Source organism: Castanea sativa, chromosome 3 (genome assembly GCF_040712315.1).
Source record: "Castanea sativa cultivar Marrone di Chiusa Pesio chromosome 3, ASM4071231v1".
NCBI lineage: Eukaryota > Viridiplantae > Streptophyta > Magnoliopsida > Fagales > Fagaceae > Castanea > Castanea sativa.
In genome coordinates this window covers 892768-911273 of record NC_134015.1, presented here as the reverse complement: position 1 = coordinate 911273, position 18506 = coordinate 892768, and the positions used below count along the sequence as shown (strand labels likewise).

At 34.3% G+C, this 18506-nt stretch overlaps 1 pseudogene; it reads left to right on the top strand.

Annotated features, from left to right (window-relative positions):
- Positions 1-1105: 1105 nt before the first annotated feature.
- Positions 1106-13452, top strand: LOC142629726 (pleiotropic drug resistance protein 3-like; annotated as a pseudogene).
- Positions 13453-18506: the final 5054 nt, after the last annotated feature.

Here is an 18506-nt window from a genome sequence, read left to right as displayed (position 1 = left end):
ATCTGTGAGAGCTTATGTTAGAGCGCACAAACTACATACTAACACTCTATTTGAGAATGCCACTCATAGCGATATACCCAACACAATTTGGTACAACATAAATATATGAAGTTTTAGTAATAGATCGTGTTGGGATCAAACTTGGACAAACATACATACAATGGTTCTTTTTCCACACCTTATTGGATAATTAGTTGACGTTTGTAAAAAACAATAGTGTGACTTCTACTAAGTTATATCAAATTTTCAATATCTTTACTTTTCCTTTAGTGTGACTTCTCTCTCTCTCTCTCTCTCTCTCTCTCTCTCTCTCTCTCTCTCTCTCTCTCTCTCTCTCTCTCTCTCTCTCTCTCTCTCTCTCTCTCTCTCTCTCTCTCTCTCTCTCTCTCTCTCTCCGTACAATGGTTCTTTTTCCACACCTTATTGGATAATTCATTGACGTTTGTAAAAAACAATAGTGTGACTTCTACTAAGTTATATCAAATTTTCAATTTCTTTACTTTTCCTTTAGTGTGACTTCTACTCTCTCTCTCTCACGCGCGTGCGCGCACGTACACACACAACATTCTTCCTTTTGAATGTGAGTTATTGCCTCTTTGTGGGTTTCACCACCATTCTATTTTTGGGCCAAGAACAAGTCTTTACTATCTACCATTTAATTTCATATGGACTTTTTTACTCCGCACATCAATCATACGCCATCTATGAGAGCTTATGTTAGAGAGCACAAACTACGTACTAACACTCTATTTGAGAATGCCACTTATAGTGATATACCCAACACAATTTGGTACAACATAAATATATGAAATTTTAGTAATAGATCATGTTGGGATCAAACTTGGACAAACATACGTACAATGGTTCTTTTTCCACACCTTATTGAAAAATAATTGACGTTTGTAAAAAACAATAGTAATATAGATGGAAAAGAGAAAGAATCAGCCTAAGTCACTCCATAGTTTGCGGCATTAGGTTTTAATTTACTTGCTATTATGAATAAGTGTGACTTCATCAATTGAACATAAGCAAAGTTTATACATGTATATACACAGCTCTTTCTACCCTTTTTCTTGCAAGTTGAGGCTCTCCAAGTTCAACGAAAATGGCTCAGATGATTGGTACAGATGATATAGAGTCACTGAGAATTTAGTTGGCAGAGATAGGAAGAAGCATTAGATCATCTTTTCAGCGTCCTACCTCAAGTTTCCGAAGCAGTGCTTCATCATTGAGTTCTACAAAGGGTGGTGATGCTGATGTTGATGCTGTATATGCATTGCAGTGGGCTGCAATTGAGAGATTGCCAACATTTGAGCGGCTCAGATCATCCTTATTTGATGACGATGGTGATGATGTTGGTGCTAATGATACTAAAGAAAAAAGGGTTATTGATGTTACCAAGCTTGGAGCTCAAGAACGGCATGTCTTCATAGAGAAGCTCATCAAGCACATCGAGCACGACAGCCTTCGCTTATTGAGAAAAATTAGAAACCGGATAGACAAGTAATTGAGCCTTCTACTTTCTTGTTTACTTTTTTCTAGTAAAAAATCATACAAGCAAGATATAAATGTAGAATCATTATGAATGGAATTGATGCCATAGTAAGTCATACATGTATAGAGAAACAAAAACTTGCATTGCAATATGAACATTCATATTATGCAGTATTTGAACATTAATTAGTATATCATGCTGCTATTTTTCCTAGTAAAATTCATGTGCAAGTATATACGAGAAACATGGATGTAGAATCAAATTTGAATGGAATTGATGCCAAAGTAAGTCATACAAAGAGATTAGAGATATATTGCTGCTATTAATTGCTCTTAGGATAATTTTTCATTGCTCAACGAGCTAATGTATATATTGCACTTCTTTTAATGTCTTCATTTATACTTTTGTTCTTGTATATATGAAGGATTCATTTTGTTGAAACTGAACTGTATTTGCAGAGTTGGTGTAGAATTGCCCACTGTGGAGGTGAGATACAAAAATCTGCGTGTGGAGGCAGAGTGTGAAGTGGTTCATGGCAAGCAATTACCAACTCTATGGAATTCTGTTAAAAACATGCTTTCTGTAAGTGCTTTCTTTTTAAGAGTATTTACTATTTAGAGCTTGATCATATACTATTTTGTCAATGGATTCTGGACTACCTGTAGTTTTGACTTTAACATCGTCACATGCATACATATTTGTATATATGAATATGGCCAATTAGCAAAGAAAAATGGATTAGGTGTGCGTTTGGGTTAAAATGAAAAATGAAAATTATTTCACTATGCAGCTTATTTTTGCTACTATTCATGGGTTCTACTGCACTTTTTGGCACTATTCATGGATCCATTGTATTATTTCAACAAATTTTTACATTTATCTACAGTACTTTCAGCAATAATTTTTCAATTTCAACAAAATAAGCAGTATCCAAACACACCCTAAGACTTAGGACCAATTTGCAAAAAACTTTAGTGCAGATGCATGTGAAAATGCATACAATTAATTATGTACATTGTCTAAACTCTTATGTGGCTATATCTGGAATTCTGACATTTGGCATTTTTTTGGGGAAGGATAGTTGACAATTAATCTAATGGAGAAACCTGGATTTTCAGAATATTGTTGAATTGTATAAACTATAATTTATTAGAGATATAAAATGTTTATATTTATCTATAATATATAAAAGAGAGGTGCTACGTCCATATCATTTTCACAACATTATTTTTTTAATTTTAAACTTTATTTTTCTGGTTATTTTATAACAAGTATTTTTCTTTCCTTCTTTCTTAACAGGCATTCACTAAGCTGCTAGGTTCAAAGTCATGACTAGCTAAGATAAGCATAATTAACGAAGTTAGTGGTATCATAAAGCTTGGAGGTAGCTATATGCCTTTTTCTTAGTCAATTTTATGATTTAGGTTTTATAGTCCTTTATTCAATATACTTATATTATGTACGTGCGACGTACGGATTAATTAAAAATTCTATCTAAAAGATAAATTTATTTTAAAATAGTTCCAAAATTTTAGTGAGTCACTTGAAATTTTAAAATAGGGTTTCATCTAGATTAAATTATCGAAATACAAATATATATATATATATATTAAGCTACTTGATATAAGGATGATATGTAATGTAAATTGGATTATATTAAAATAAAATATTATGATAAATTATCAAAATAATTGAAACAAATTTTAAATTTTATTTTAAAATTATCAAAATTTTATATCAATAAAATTTTAAATTTTTTGAAACTTAGTTAATAGAGTTTAGCTGAAATAAACTATAGTTGGATTAGAATTTTAACTTTCTTGAAACTTAACTAGTAAGTTTTTTATTTTTTATTTTATTTTTTTTATCTCAAAAAAGAAAAAGAAAAAAAACTAATAGACATTATACCAAATAAATTAATAACCATATTGAAATAGGAATTTATAAAGCATATGATATGGCTATCTTCTGTTACCTTACATATATTTTTGTCTTCCTTGTAAGCTTTAAACTAGGCAGTAGGGCTATAAATGAGAAGAGCCCAAGAAAAAAAAAAGGTTAATGAATAGGCTCATGACCAATAGGGCTTGCTAAAAAAAAAAAGTCGTGCCTAGGCTCGTTTATGGGCTTAGTAATAAGTTTTATATGGGCTTGAAAAATAGACTCATATCATTGTAAGTTTTTCCATTCATTGGGAGTTGAGAGAACACTCTTCCAAATCAAATAGGCTTGAGAATATGCTTAAAATGGGTGTGATAATGTATTTGTCTAGGATCTTAAGTTCAGGAGCTTTATAGTTTATATTGAGCTTGAGATTGGCTTGAATAATGAATTAAGTTGAACAGGCTAAGCTCAAGCTTTTAGACATTTTGACAAGCTCGAGTTCAAGCATTGTTTGTAGGCTTGGTTTGAGCTTGAACCAAGTTTGAACATTTTACTTTTGTTGAGGAGCTGATTTTGAACATTTAATACTTGACAATGTTTGGTTTATCCAAGCTAAACCCTTTTTTAATTTGTTAAAATATATTTTTGAGGGACTTTCAAGTTGAAACTTTCTAAATTTTGGGGGAAAAAAATCAAAATTAAACCAACATATTAAGAACAAAATTATATTTTAGCCTATCTAGTTGTCATTGTACTCCCTTGAACTTGGATATATCATTTCTGGTTAATATTCATTCCCTTTTTCTCCCCTCTAAACCATTTGTCTTTGAGCTTTGAAAAGAATTTTGGTAAAGGAAATTGCAATAGTTAAAGTTCAAAGGATCTCTTTTACTGGATAAAAAAAGTTAAATATGTATTTACTGTTTCTGTGATGCATATCAGCATATGGATGTATAGAATTATAGAAATACTTAAAATTAGGTTCATCACTTTGTTGGCTTGTCCATACATCTTCGTAATGGTATTTATTTTAATGATAAAATTGGATATTTTCATTGCAGAACTTTCACTTGGGAAGGTTATAATACTTTGATATTTGTAATCTTCTTTGATATATTACCCTCAAAGTTTATGATGCTTTGGACAGGGAATATTATCCCTTCAATTTGCACTTTCTTGTATAAAACAACAAGAACAATAACAACTACATTAGAGTCCCAAAACTTTGTGGTTGGTTATGAATCTTCCAAACGCTAATCTGGGTGGGAAATTTGTAATCTTTTCTGTCATTCTATCTTATCTAAAACCATACTCTATTGCCTCCTCAATTGACATGTTCTCATTCATAATAAACAATATGGGAATTATTTTATAGAAATAAAGAAGTTGAAAGAAGTGAATTTACATGGTTTTACCTTTCTTGCATGATAACTCTACTGCTTGGTCCCCCGGGTTGTGGGAAGACCTCCCTTTTGAAGGCTCTGTCAGGAACTCTAAACCAATCTCTCAAGGTTTCACACTTTCACAATACTAAAATGTCTATATAAACCATCAGAATGAAGATATAAAAATCAAAAGAATCTCAAAGCTAAACCTATCTACATCCTGGAAATTTAAAATTTTAAAATTGAAATATGCTTATTCCCTTGCCTTAAAATTAAATATGCGCATAAAAATGAATAGAGATTTTGAGTTGTTAACTTTTTCGATGGGATGTACTTTAGTCTGTTCGCAAGTGCTGTATTATTTATCTATTTTCCTTTTTCCAGTAGATTACTGGGGAGATTACTTATAATGGATACAAGCTAGAAGAGTTTGTCCCTCAAAAGACTTCAGCTTATATTAGTCAAAATGACAAGCACATTTCAGATATGACTGTGAGGGAAATACTGGATTTTTCAGCGCGTTGTCAGGGTGTTGGAAGCCGAGCAGGTAAGCATTCCTTAGTGTTCACATTATAGATGATTTAGTTATGATGTCCCTTCACTGCACAACAGTGACAATAATAACAGCACCATTTGTTGTTGGCCTAATGAAGATATTATGGTGGAGGTCAGTAAAAGGGAGAAGGAAGTTGGAATTATTCCTGATCCAGATATAGACACTTACATGAAGGTACCTGTTGCATCTCCAGTCTTCTTTTCCTTCAGGTTTGTGTAGTCATCTGTACTTTTGTAGCATGACTGAGTTTTTGTTCTCTATATGTATTATAAGGAGAAGCCAACTGATTTTGCTATATGAAAAATCAACATCAAAGGTTAACTTGCTTATCCTAGTTTTTAACAACAAACTTGAAACAAATCCCATAAAACTACATGAGAAAACATTTTTGCTAAAATGATGGAAAACTTTAGATAATGCAAAAAATTATTGATCAAATCTTGAATGTTCTCTGCTGGACATGGAAACAATCATATTATTAGCAAAAGACATTGAAATGTGTAGGATTCTGATTGTGCTAATGTTATATTGCTTTTGGAAGGACAAAAATATAACTAAAATTTAGTTTCCTTTTAAATTTACATTCTTACTTCATGATGTTATGAGTATTTCGCATCTGATCTATGTGATTCTATTATGATTTTCATTTTGGATTTTAAATCAAACTATAAATGAGAATCAACAGGCCTATTTTTTTATTGTTGCTAATCTAAAGTATTCACTCAATGTATTTGAATGTTTTCATTAGAATATGTTCTACAGCAGCATGGGTTACATGTGTGCATTATCATGTGAGTTGATATAAATTAATGTACAGAAGAGTATATTTTTTATATTTATTGATTGATGTCAAATGGAATACTTGAAATACTAGAATTCTTATGCAAGTCTATTTAATACTTCACAGTCATGTTGATATTATTTTGTTCCTACTCTTGATGGTATTCATGAGATTAGATGTTTTAATATTGATTATGCTATTTGTTCTGACAGGCAATTCCAGCCAAAGGACTAAAAGGAAACCTTCAAACAGACTACATACTGAAGGTCATTCTTTTTTAACTGAGCTGAAATTAAACATGTACCCTGTAATTGATACTTGCCTTACCAGTTTATATATGTTGCTGCCGTGGCTTCTCAGATCCTTGGACTTGATATCTGTGCCGACACTCTAGTTGGAGATGCCATGAGAAGAGGTATCTCTGGTGGTCAGAAAAAGAGATTGACAACAGGTAATTTGAATAGAAGACTGATAGCTGTTCTGCTATCTAGTAGTTTTAGTTATAGAGAGAACTAAACCCAGTTTCCGATAAGAATTTTGACCACAGGAATCAAATTAAATTTTGGCAGGGGAGATGATTGTAGGACCTACAAAAGCCTTGTTTATGGATGAAATAACAAATGGATTAGACAGTTCCACTGCATTTCAAGTTGTTATATGTCTTCAGCAGCTGGTGCATATCACAGATGCTACTGTACTAGTTTCACTTCTTCAGCCAGCACCAGAAACCTTTGATATTTTTGATGACCTTATTTTAATTTCAGAAGGGAAGATTGTGTATCATGGTCCACGTGATCATGTTCTAAATTTTTTTGAGGATTGTGGTTTTAGGTGTCCTGAGAGGAAAGGGGTTGTTGAGTTTGTCCAAGAGGCAAGTGAATAGAAGCCTATACTCGTCTTTTTTTATAAAAAAAAAAAAAAATTGTTTGTTTGAAAGATCTACTTCATCCTATCTTTATGCAGGTTATCTCTAGGAAAGATCAAGCACAGTACTGGTATCAAATGGAAGTACCCTACAGTTATGTTTCAGTTGATATGTTCGCTAGGAAGTTCAAGGAATCTCCTTGTGGAAAGAAGCTAGATGAAGAGCTTTCAGAGACATATGATAAATCCCAAAGCCATAAAGATGCTCTTTCCTTTAGTGTGTATTCTCTTTCTAAATGGGAACTATTTAGAATATGTGCTTCAAGGGAGTATCTTCTCATGAAAAGGAATTCTTTCATCTATATATTCAAAACAACTCAGGTGAAGATTCATACTTTTGCGTTTGTTTCTCATTCTTTTTTTTTCTTCTTTTGGACAGCCACCCGGGGGGAAGGTAAACCTATTAATCTGAAAATATGTTTTCCTTTTCTTTTCTATCTGCAGCTTCTCATCACTGCATGTATCACGATGAGAGTATTTTTACGGACCCAGATGGATATTGATATTCTTCATGCAAATTACTATATGGGTTCCCTGTTTTATGCTCTTGTCATCCTTCTTGTTGATGGAATTCCAGAGGTGTCCATGACTATTCAAAGGCTTGAAGTCTTCTGCGAACAAAAAACATTTTGTTTTTACCCAGCTTGGGCATATGCAATTCCAGCAAGTATTTTAAAGGTCCCTATTTCATTTGTGGAATCTCTAGTTTGGACATGTCTTACGTATTATGTTATTGGATATAGCCCTGAAGCCGAAAGGTGAGGTTGACATGAAAATATGTAGATATATTATTGCATTTCCCCCGATTTCATCAACTAGCAATTGCATATCCAAAGCTTCTCAAGTGCTATATCCTCAAAAAAGCATTTTATACTAGTACTTTCTTTTGCTCAAGAAGTCTCATTTTTTTTTTAGTTATGAATCTCTGATCGTTTTCTGTGCTCAGGTTCTTCCGTCAGTTCATTTTTCTTTTTGCAGTGCATTTATCTTCATTATCCATGTTCCGTTTCCTGGCATCAGTCTTCCAGACCAAAAATGCTTCCATGACAGCTGGTAGTTTTGCAATATTAATAGTGTTAGTATTCTCTGGCTTCATTATAACTCAATGTAAGGTTATCTTACCTCTTCTCCAATCTCATTCTAATATAAATATATAATCAATTAAAAGGATGAGCTGAGTTGTGCATCTGGTTGCAGCTTCTATGCCTGTTTGGTTGAAGTGGGGTTTCTGGGTTTCTCCTATCACATATGGAGAAATGGGCCTTTCTTGAAATGAATTTCTTGCCCCACGATGGCAAACGTTGAGTCTCTCATTACATAACAAATAATCCTTTGTCTATTTTTAGCTAATACAGCTACTTATGAGCAAGGGGCAGACCTACTAGTTGTATGGCTCCTCCAAAGAGATCGGCATTGAAAGACAGTCATCTCTGATCAATATGTTATTTCTTGAATACCAATATTCTTGCTTAATAGTGAATCTTAGCTGAAGTTCTATTGTCTTAGCTGGCTTCAAACACTAAGCACTAAGTAGTGCACAATCTAATTACAATTAAACATTGTATACAATAAATTGTCTGCTTATACATGCTGCTAAACAACTAACTTGGCTGTAGGACATGAGCATTAATACTCCTCGTATAAACCTGTCAATAGCTTGCCATTTCTGTAATTAACTTTTTCATTAGCATCAAGAGTATATATATGGTCTTATTGGCTAAATTTGTTTTCCTTTCTTGTCTGTAGAGGTTAACCACAAACACCACCATAGGGCAAGAAATACTCCAAAGCCGTGGACTGAACTTTGATGTATATCCTTATTGGATATCACTCGGTGCCCTATTTGGATTTATAATTGTTTTTAACATTGGATATGTCCTGGCCTTAACTTTCTTGAAGTGTAAGTTTGTGTTCTTGATTGTTATTATATTTTAACTTAAACCTATGAAGCATGGGTGCGTTTTGGTATTCAGCTGCGTGAGTGGGTGCGGGGCTCGGCAATTTCTGAAAAAGTAAGGTGCGGTGCGGTGGAGTGCGGCAATTAAAAAATTATTAAAAATATTTTTATTTATATTTTTAATATATTGCTAAACATACTTTTTTTCAAATTATATAAACATATACCAAATTTAAGAACAATAGTAAATAATAACTAGAATACAACTCCATTATATAAACATTCCATGATGTTCGAAAATTAAAATACAACTCAAAAGTTTGAAACTAAAATGAAGAGTGAAGGCAAAGGGCTGAAGAGTGAAGGCAGAGAGTGGGAGAGAGGTGCAAGAAAAATGAAGATTGAAGAGGCAGAGGGCTGGGTCGGCTGAGAGCAGAAGTGAAAAATTGAAAATTGAAGAGAAATGAGAGTTTTGGTTGAGAGCTATAGGGTTTTTGTTTTTTTCCAAACGCACCGTTTGCACCCTTTTTTTTTCGGCCAAGTAAAACGGTGCATTGCGCATCTGTTGTTTTTTTTTTTTTTTGAATTTCGGCCGTATCGGCCGGTATCGGTGTTGCGTCCGATAAGGACCGAATCGGCACCATATCGGCGCGTATCGCGCCAAAAAAATTATTTTTTTAATGTCCGACGCGGCACGGACGCGCAGGCAGTGGCATCGCTTGCGTGTCCCCGCGTCGGACGCAGGTGCAACGGCCCAAACGCCGCACCCGTGCTTCCTAGACTTAAACAACAATGCAACAATAGCTAGATTTTGATTCATCATCGTTTAATAAACATCTAGCTCCTGGATCGTCTCGTGTTGTTATCTCGCATGACAAGCTCTCCCAAATACAGGGAAGTGAAGATTCACGTGATGGTTCCTGTCTAGAAAAAAAGTCTGGAAATTCTCCTGCACAGAATAGTATAGAATCAAATAAAGGTTTTATCAATTTTATTGTTCTTCTGCTTATTTTTCAGATCATTACTGTAAACATATATTTCTCCAACATTTAAACGAGTGTCTTGTCTCAATTAACAGGTAGAATGGTATTACCATTTACACCCTTAACAGTAGTGTTTCAAGATGTGCAATACTATGTTGACATCCCCTTGGTAATTACATTTAATTCATATAAGGTTATGGTTGCTGCTGGATTGACAGCTGTTTACATTACATCATTAATTCCTGTCATTGTTTTTCCTTTTTGGCTTCTAGGAAATGAGAGAAAAGCGATTCACCAATAAAAAACTTCAAATTCTTTCTGATATTACGGGTGCATTGAAGCCTGGTGCTCTTACAGCATTGATGGGTGTCAGTGGAGCTGGGAAAACAACTCTTCTCGATGTCTTAGCCGGAAGAAAGACCAGAGGCTATATTGAAGGGCACATAAAAATTGGAGGGTATCCCAAGCTTCAAGAGACGTTTGCTAGGGTGTCGGGTTATTGTGAACAAACAGACATACATTCTCCTCAAATCACAGTTGAAGAATCGGTGATATTTTCTGCTTGGCTACGACTGCCTCCTCAGATAGACTCAAAAACTAAAGCTGTAAGTTCTCTATGTACTCACATGAATCAAAGGTTTGATTTTATATTCATCATTGAGATAATATTTTGTGAAAACTACTATGGCATGTCATGTAGGAATTTGTGAATGAAGTCTTGGAGACCATTGAGCTTGATGGAATAAAGGATGCCTTGGTAGGCGTACCTGGCATTAGTGGTCTATCAAATGAGTAGCGCAAGAGACTTACAATAGCTGTGGAGCTTGTTTCTAACCCGTCTATTATCTTCATGGATGAACCAACAACGGGTTTGGATGCAAGAGCACCTGCAATTGTTATGCGAGCTGTGAAGAATGTAGCTGATACAGGAAGAACAATTGTTTGTACCATCCACCAGCCAAGTATTGACATATTTGAAGCATTTGATGAGGTAAATTTTTTTTAACAATTTATAATTGTAAGGGTAAGTAAAATTGTAAGACCAAGAAGCTGTTACCTTGTCCTAGGAGTTTTATTAATCTCAGAAATACATGCATTTGTACTGAGGGAATAAATAAAGGCCTAGGAGTTTTTTAGATTTGACCGAAATGGAGAAAATATTGTACTCTGAGGAGAAGCAACCAGATTATAAATTTGTGAGATGCATTCCAGCCTACTACCCAAAAAGAGTATATGAGACCCTAGTGTTGGATAATAAGCAACAATTTTCTTGTTATCGAATCTAGAATAGTTACTTATCTCATGCCTTTCTTGCTAATGCAGCTAATTCTTCTAAAAAGTGGTGGACATGTAATATACTCGGGATCATTAGGACAACATTCGGCTTGTGTTATAGAATATTTTGAGGTCAGTTTGACGTAGCAACGCATTTTATCTATTGCTTTTTTCCCCCTACTTTCATTTATTTTAAGTAATACTATTTATTGAGTAATTAATTTTATTGAACTTTTACTTTGACAGAGTATCCCTGGAGTTCCGAAGATTAGAAATAATTACAATCCAGCAACATGGATGTTAGAGGTCACTTCTATATCCGCAGAAGCAGAACTTGGTGCAGATTTTGCCCAGAAGTACAGGGATTCTGTTTTATATGAGTGAGTTGCTCAGTTCAGCTACAATTGTCATTGGTTTTGTTGCTGTATAATGTGAAATAATGTCTCTACTAGGTAACTTTGATACCATGGAATTTCTGCCATAGCTTCTTCCTGACATAAAGTTAATTAAATCAAAAGCCATTTGCTTTTCATCCTTCTTGAAATGCATGGGGGAATGGCCTTGTGTTTTGTTTGTCATTCCTTATGTGGCCTTAGTGTTATAAGGTATGAAGGCTGTGCTAGTCTCTCTTAAAAACATCTATTTTGTGGAATAAAATATTGTCCTTAAGATGAATGATCTTCATATGACCTGCATCGGCATTTTAAAATTTGATGTGATTTCTAATATTATCCCATTTACAGGAAAAACATGGAGCTTGTAAGGCAGTTGAGTAGTCCACCTCTTGGGTCAACAGATCTGTATTTTCCTACACACTTTTCACAAAATGGTTGGGAACAATTAAAATCTTGCCTATGGAAACAACATTTGGCTTATTGGAGGAGTCCTGCATACAACCTTATGCATATCATGCATACGCTTGTAACAGCTTTAATTTTTGGGGTTCTTTATTGGGATGAAGGAAAAAAATTGTAAGTTTTAATGTCTAAGATTTCTACTACCTTTACAGAATGTTTATTACATTTTAAAAATTTCTAGTCTTACCTACCGGATACCTTGGCTAAATTGAGCTTGCACATTGTAAGTGATAGTAGAACCAAAATTTCTTTTATGAAGTGTTTGTCTAATAAGCGTGATTCTTACAGTTGTAGATTTTTCTTTACTTAAGATTGTGCATCTGTAAGATATACAATTTTCTGCATGATGTTGTAGTTATGCAAATATCTAATTTTGATTCTTATTTTATCCATTAGGAATAACCAGCTGAATTTACTCAATATATTTGGTTCCATGTATGTTGTTGTGCTCTTCTTGGGCATAAATAACTACTCAACAGTTCTATCACATGTTGCAACAAAGCAAACTATTATGTATCGGGAAATATTTGCAAGGATGTACTCCTCATGGGCTTATTCACTTGTATAGGTATAATTTTCTTTGGAACTAATTGAATTTATCGTTGGCTGCTTTCAGGGCATTATGAGTAAACCCAAACGTTGTAAATTTGATGTACTTTGGATTCTTGCTAGATCTTCGAGAGAGATAGCATGAGAAATTTATCTCATCTATTCCAACTGCTTTTACATGTTTACTTGTGCTAGCTTGATCCAAAAAGGGAAGAGAGTGAAAGAGAGGCGGAGTTAATATCTTGATATGAACCTCTTTCTTTCTTCTTCTTCTCTTATTTATTGTTAATTTTAGTTATATTCAATGCTTAGTAGTTGTGGATACTAATTTTGTAGGTGATACTGGAGATTTCTTATCTCTTCATCGAAACTGCTATTTTTGTGACGATTAGCTTATAAGGTTTTTTGGTATTTCTATACAATATTTTGTTCCTTGCTCTACTACAACTATTTGGGAATGCTACTTGTGTCATTGACGCCAAACTTCATGGTAGCTACAAAACTCCTCTCTCTTGTGGCCACAGAGTACATGTAGGCGCTAAGAGTTGAAAAGCAAATATAGTGGAACTGATCATATTGTTCTACTCTTGCAGCAAATTCCAAAGTGGTGGATCTGGATGTATTATCTGACCCCTATATCTTGGTCGCTCAATGGTATGCTTACATCACAATATGGAGATATAAATAAAAAGATTGTGGTATTTGGAGAAACCAAAACAGTTGTTGCATTCTTAGAAGATTACTTCGGGTTTCACCATGACCAGTTAGCTATTGTGGCGGTTGTTCTCATTGCCTTCCCCATTGTTTTTGCATCCTTGTTTTCATACTTTATCGGACAGTTAAAATTCCAGCGTAGGTAGAGGATGGAGATGTTTCCCGTTGCTTGCAAGCCCTTTAGTTTGCAAGTAATTGTTGATTCAATGTAGTAAGAATTGTCGCATATTTATCAAGTAATGTATTGCTTCAGTGTAATAAGAACTACTATAAACTTATCAAGTTAAAAAATTATGTGTACATATTTACATTTTAGATAACACGAATTGTTAACATTAGAAATTCAAATTACAACATGCATTGTCTATAAACTGCCTTACTAAGATATTGTTGTATGTAGCTCTATACATTCTAACTTTGAAAGGCTTATTCACAAACACACTATATATTTGGGATTTGTTGTATGACAGATCATGTTTTATAATGGACATGTTGTAAATTGTAGGTGGAGTTCCCTATCTCTTCATCGAAACTGTTATATTTTTTACTGTCATATATCCAATGATTTGATATCATGGGTCAGCTTATTAGATTTGCTAATACTTCTATGCTAGACTTTGTTCCTAGCTGTACTACAATTATTTGGGAATGCTACTTGTTTCATTCACACCAAACTTTATGGTAGTTGCAATTTTGTCCTCAGCCTACTACATGATATTCAACTGTTTTGCTAGTTTTTAGTTTTTGATTCCAGAACTAATAAGCTAAGGTTGCAAAACTGTCTCTATTGAGGCCATAGTGTATTTGTGAATGTGAAAACTTATGAATATATAGTTGAACTTGATTATATATTGTACCACTCTTGCAGCAAATTCCAAAATGGTGGATATAATTGTATAGTTTGACCCTTACATATTTGATGCTGAATGGTTTGTTTACATCCCAATTTGGAGCCATAAGTAAGGACATTGTGGTATTGGAGTATTTTAAACAATAAACTAGTAAATTTAATGAAAAGACACGGAAGTTTTATGCAGTAAATGAGGAGTTAGTGTTTTAGTCAAATTTTGAATCCCCAGTGTGGAGATTTATTGGGTCTAAGTGTAATTTTTCTTTTAATTGTATTCACTAACATGTGGCATTTGAAAAACCTAAAGTTGTTGTTGCAAGATCTGTTGTCGCTGATGTTCTAAGTTTTCAAGTCCATTTTATGTGCTTTGGGTTCTTCATAGATCACTGAGGGCTATAACATGAATATGCTGATTTTATGTAGCTTATTGGAAATTAAGGGTTAGCTTATATGGTTTTCTAGTATTTCTATGCAACATTTTTTCTACTTCAATTATCTGGCAATGCTACTTGATTCATTGATACCAAACTTCATGGTAACCGCAATTTTGTGCATGACCTTTTGCAAGTAATTTGTTGATTGATGTACTGATCAATGATGATAGGAAAATTTGTTGTGTTTAGTAAGATTGGTTGTAGTTGATCAAGTTATCTTGCAAGCAATCAATCTCAAAATACACAACAAACTTTACGTGAAAAAACCCTCAATGTAGAGGGAAAAACTACGGGACAAACCCGATCGATCTACTATAAGGAAAATAGAGATTACAACACTTAAGTTTATGCTTACAACTTTGAGTACACAACAAATTGGGAAAATACAAGAATATTAATTCTTTAGAAAAAAAATATAATCTCAACACAAAACCTAAGAACTTGGTCGAGTACCTACCACACCTTTCATGTTTCATCATGTAATGTGATACGCAAGCTCCAATGCCACTATGAAATGGTGAAGGAGTTTCTTTCATAGGTCTTTCTCAAAAGTGCATCCATGAGTTAAAATTTTCTCAAGTACAAAATATGCTTTGCCACATACTAGAATTTGAGTTCTAGTTAAAATCTGACCAAAAGAAAAAAATAACATGAGGGTTTGACATACACAAAAAAAAACAATATGGAAAAGCATGTTATGATAGAAGGTTAATAAGAATATGAGGATTTAGCTTACATTAAAAGAGCACAATAAAAAATAAAAAATAAAAAAATAGGCCAATTATCTCGTGACATAGTATCACTTGATAATGATTTTTTCATAAATTTATAATTAAATTTCTAATCCCTAGGCATGAGAGTTATCATAACAGGAATAAAATGTGCAAGACTAACCAAAGAGATATGGGGAGATAGTTGAGTTGAACTGGAAGGAAGAATCCGAATTCCAAAGGGTTGAATATGCAGCATCAAATGCATGTTGATATCTGTCTTAAGAGTTGGCCATGATAGTTTCAAGTTATTATGTTGCTCAAGGTCCCATGAGAGTACCTTGAAGCCAATGTTGACAAGGAGGCTATCAATCCCTGGAAGAATTTGCTTATTCTGAGGGAATAGGCATTTGCTTATTCTTCTAGGGAATAGGCACTTGCTTATTCTTCGGTCGTAAAGGATTTTGAAGATAGATATAATATATATGAAAGTTTGTGTAGAAAGAATTTGTTCAGAAAGGTTTAATATATTAGTGCATGTCAAATTTGCAACTCCCTATGTAATTTCCCAATTAAAAAATCTACTAAGATGCTAAAGGTGAGATGCAATCAAGTACTAAAGTCTCCAACTCTGCCTAACTGTGAAGCAGAAGCTGAAGTATGACCCCTCTCAAAAACAGAGGAAAATGTCCTAGGGCTGCAATGCATGTCGGAAATGGAAAAAAGCTTATAAAAATGCATTCCATATCCAAATTGTGGGGAGTAAAAGGACCCAAGTGGACATATGGGCCTTTGGACTGTAGCATGGAGGACCGACCTGCTCCAGAATTAAACTCTACGAATTGGCCCATACGCCGAGGATCCGAGGATACAGCCGAGGGCGAGCTTCTCCTCAGACAGATCTGAGAGAACTTAAAACTTCATTATGAAGGTCAAGGCACAACTCTGGAAAGACTAATGGTTAAAGGGTGACACCCTGAACCTCCTAGATGCACCAGTGTTAAAGAAAATATCAAGAGTAAAGGCTGCCACCTCCGTATTAAAGGCTCTGCACCTACCTCCCTGGCCGCATTAATGGGGAAGTGACCCCTGAACAGTAGGGCTGAAACTCCTAGTCACTTTCCAAAAAGTATCAGGGAAGGAAGTATTTAAGGGGGGTGAAGGCCAAAGAGAAAGGGGATTGGGAACTAAGAAAGAAATGAAGAATTGTAATCTTTAAGGAAGAAAAAGAAATAGTAAAGAAATAGTCCTCGGCTCAAGTCCGAGGAGACCCATTTGCAGTTATCGTTCATTATTTACAAGTGTTTGCTTATAAAAGTCCGTTATCAAGTTCTCAGTACCTTGAAATCTAGATTTCGAACCCACACTCTACAAATTTCGTTGTTTAAGGCTCGTTGGGCCTGAGCCCATAACCTTCTTTGGGTCCAGGTGCAATTGTGCACTTACACAAATGTCTTGGGCTGCTAGGTATGTCGGAAGTGGAGAATCCAAGTATTTTAGTACAATTACCAACAAGTTGTGAAGATTAACCACTAATGAACATTGAAAAGCCCAATTTGCACAAGAATAAGAAGAACAATAAGAAAATATACCCTAAAAGGGGGAGTGGGGGGGATTTCTTGGCTTTTCTTGAAATTGATTACTATACCAACTGAGTAAACTCACAACAGCAATGATTATGTAGAGGCCAACACCTTTTAACCAGCAACATTCATGTTGGAACTAGAAAACAGAAACCTGAATATGCACTGTACAGGATTAGAAAATAATGTTAAACAAATGGTACCACATCGGCAGCTTCCAAACAAGCATTTCACCAGCAGGAAATTAACAAACAACATAAAAATGATCATGCCACTATATTGATAATCAATTCTATGCAAACTATAATGAATCTTTTGAACTGTTTTAATCAAATCCATGGACAGTGGACCAAAAATAGAACTTGAGTTGTACCAGTGGAAAACATAAATTGGTATTCACTAGGCCACAAGACACTACATCTTCAAAAATTTAAGTGCAAATACTACACCAATTGTTAGTTTTACCCTTGTTCTGGACCTGACCAGTGCCCTAATTTGTCTTCTTAGAAAAGCTACATAAAAGCACCTTAGATATGAGAAGGGGGGGGGGAGAAAGGAAAAATGAAACCTTCCACGTAAGCCTGATGACGAGGCCAAAATAAAGTACACGGCCACAATGGACAGTATTGGTTGTAGCAGACCACCATTCTCCATGCTTAGAACTTTAAACACTAGCTGGCTGCTAGCTTAACGAACTTCATCTTTGATCTGACCCATGAATGACAACCATAACCACAAATTAATGTAGAGAAAGATATAAGAAACTAAGACTTGCATGCCAGATAAAGCAATAATTGAAGGACAAAACTGAGAATTGGTCATTGGCAATGGTACTATCTATGTAAAAAGGGAAAACTTACTTCATTTGGCAGTTCAAAATCCATGCTTGCATCCCGAAGTGCTTGCTGAACATATTTTCTCCATCCTCCAAGGTCTCCTAGTGGCAGGGATTAAGGGCTTATTCAGGGTAACAAACATCATTAGAAGCAATAACTTTGCAAAGAAAGCATACTTTTTTAAATGATTAGAATTATAATACTTTTAATCACAATGAACAATGATGTTAACAATCTAAAATAAATATATAGTAGCCTTAACCTCTATTGAAAGGAGCTATAACTTGGTAAAAGGAATTTCAAGGTATAAGTATTAAACAAGGGATGAGCATTATGAGCAATACATGAGAAATCAAAGATTAATAAGAATGACTCTTTCTTTTTTGGTTTTTTTTTTTTTAAGTTTTAAAATTAGGATCTCTAGCAGGATAGACTATTTCCTGCCGCAGAGTTTCAATTATACGGTAAACTTTACTACTACGCATTGCAACACATTTAATTCCTAAGCAAGATTAGGAGCACAAAAATAACCCAAAAAATATTATTTGAATTCCTATAATAAAACAAAGCTAACAAAGACTTTATTTAAATGAGAAGCAGCAGTAACTATGGAATCAAAAATCAAACAAACAAAATAGAAGTTTAGGGAAAAATATATGTATCCAAAAAAAAAATTAAGGGAAAAATATACCATATATGATATTTTGTGAGGCTTTATCTTCCTCACTTTCCTTTGGGAGTGAATGTGAAGAACTCATGCTCATTTCATTCCTTAGATCCTTGACCTTCCTGG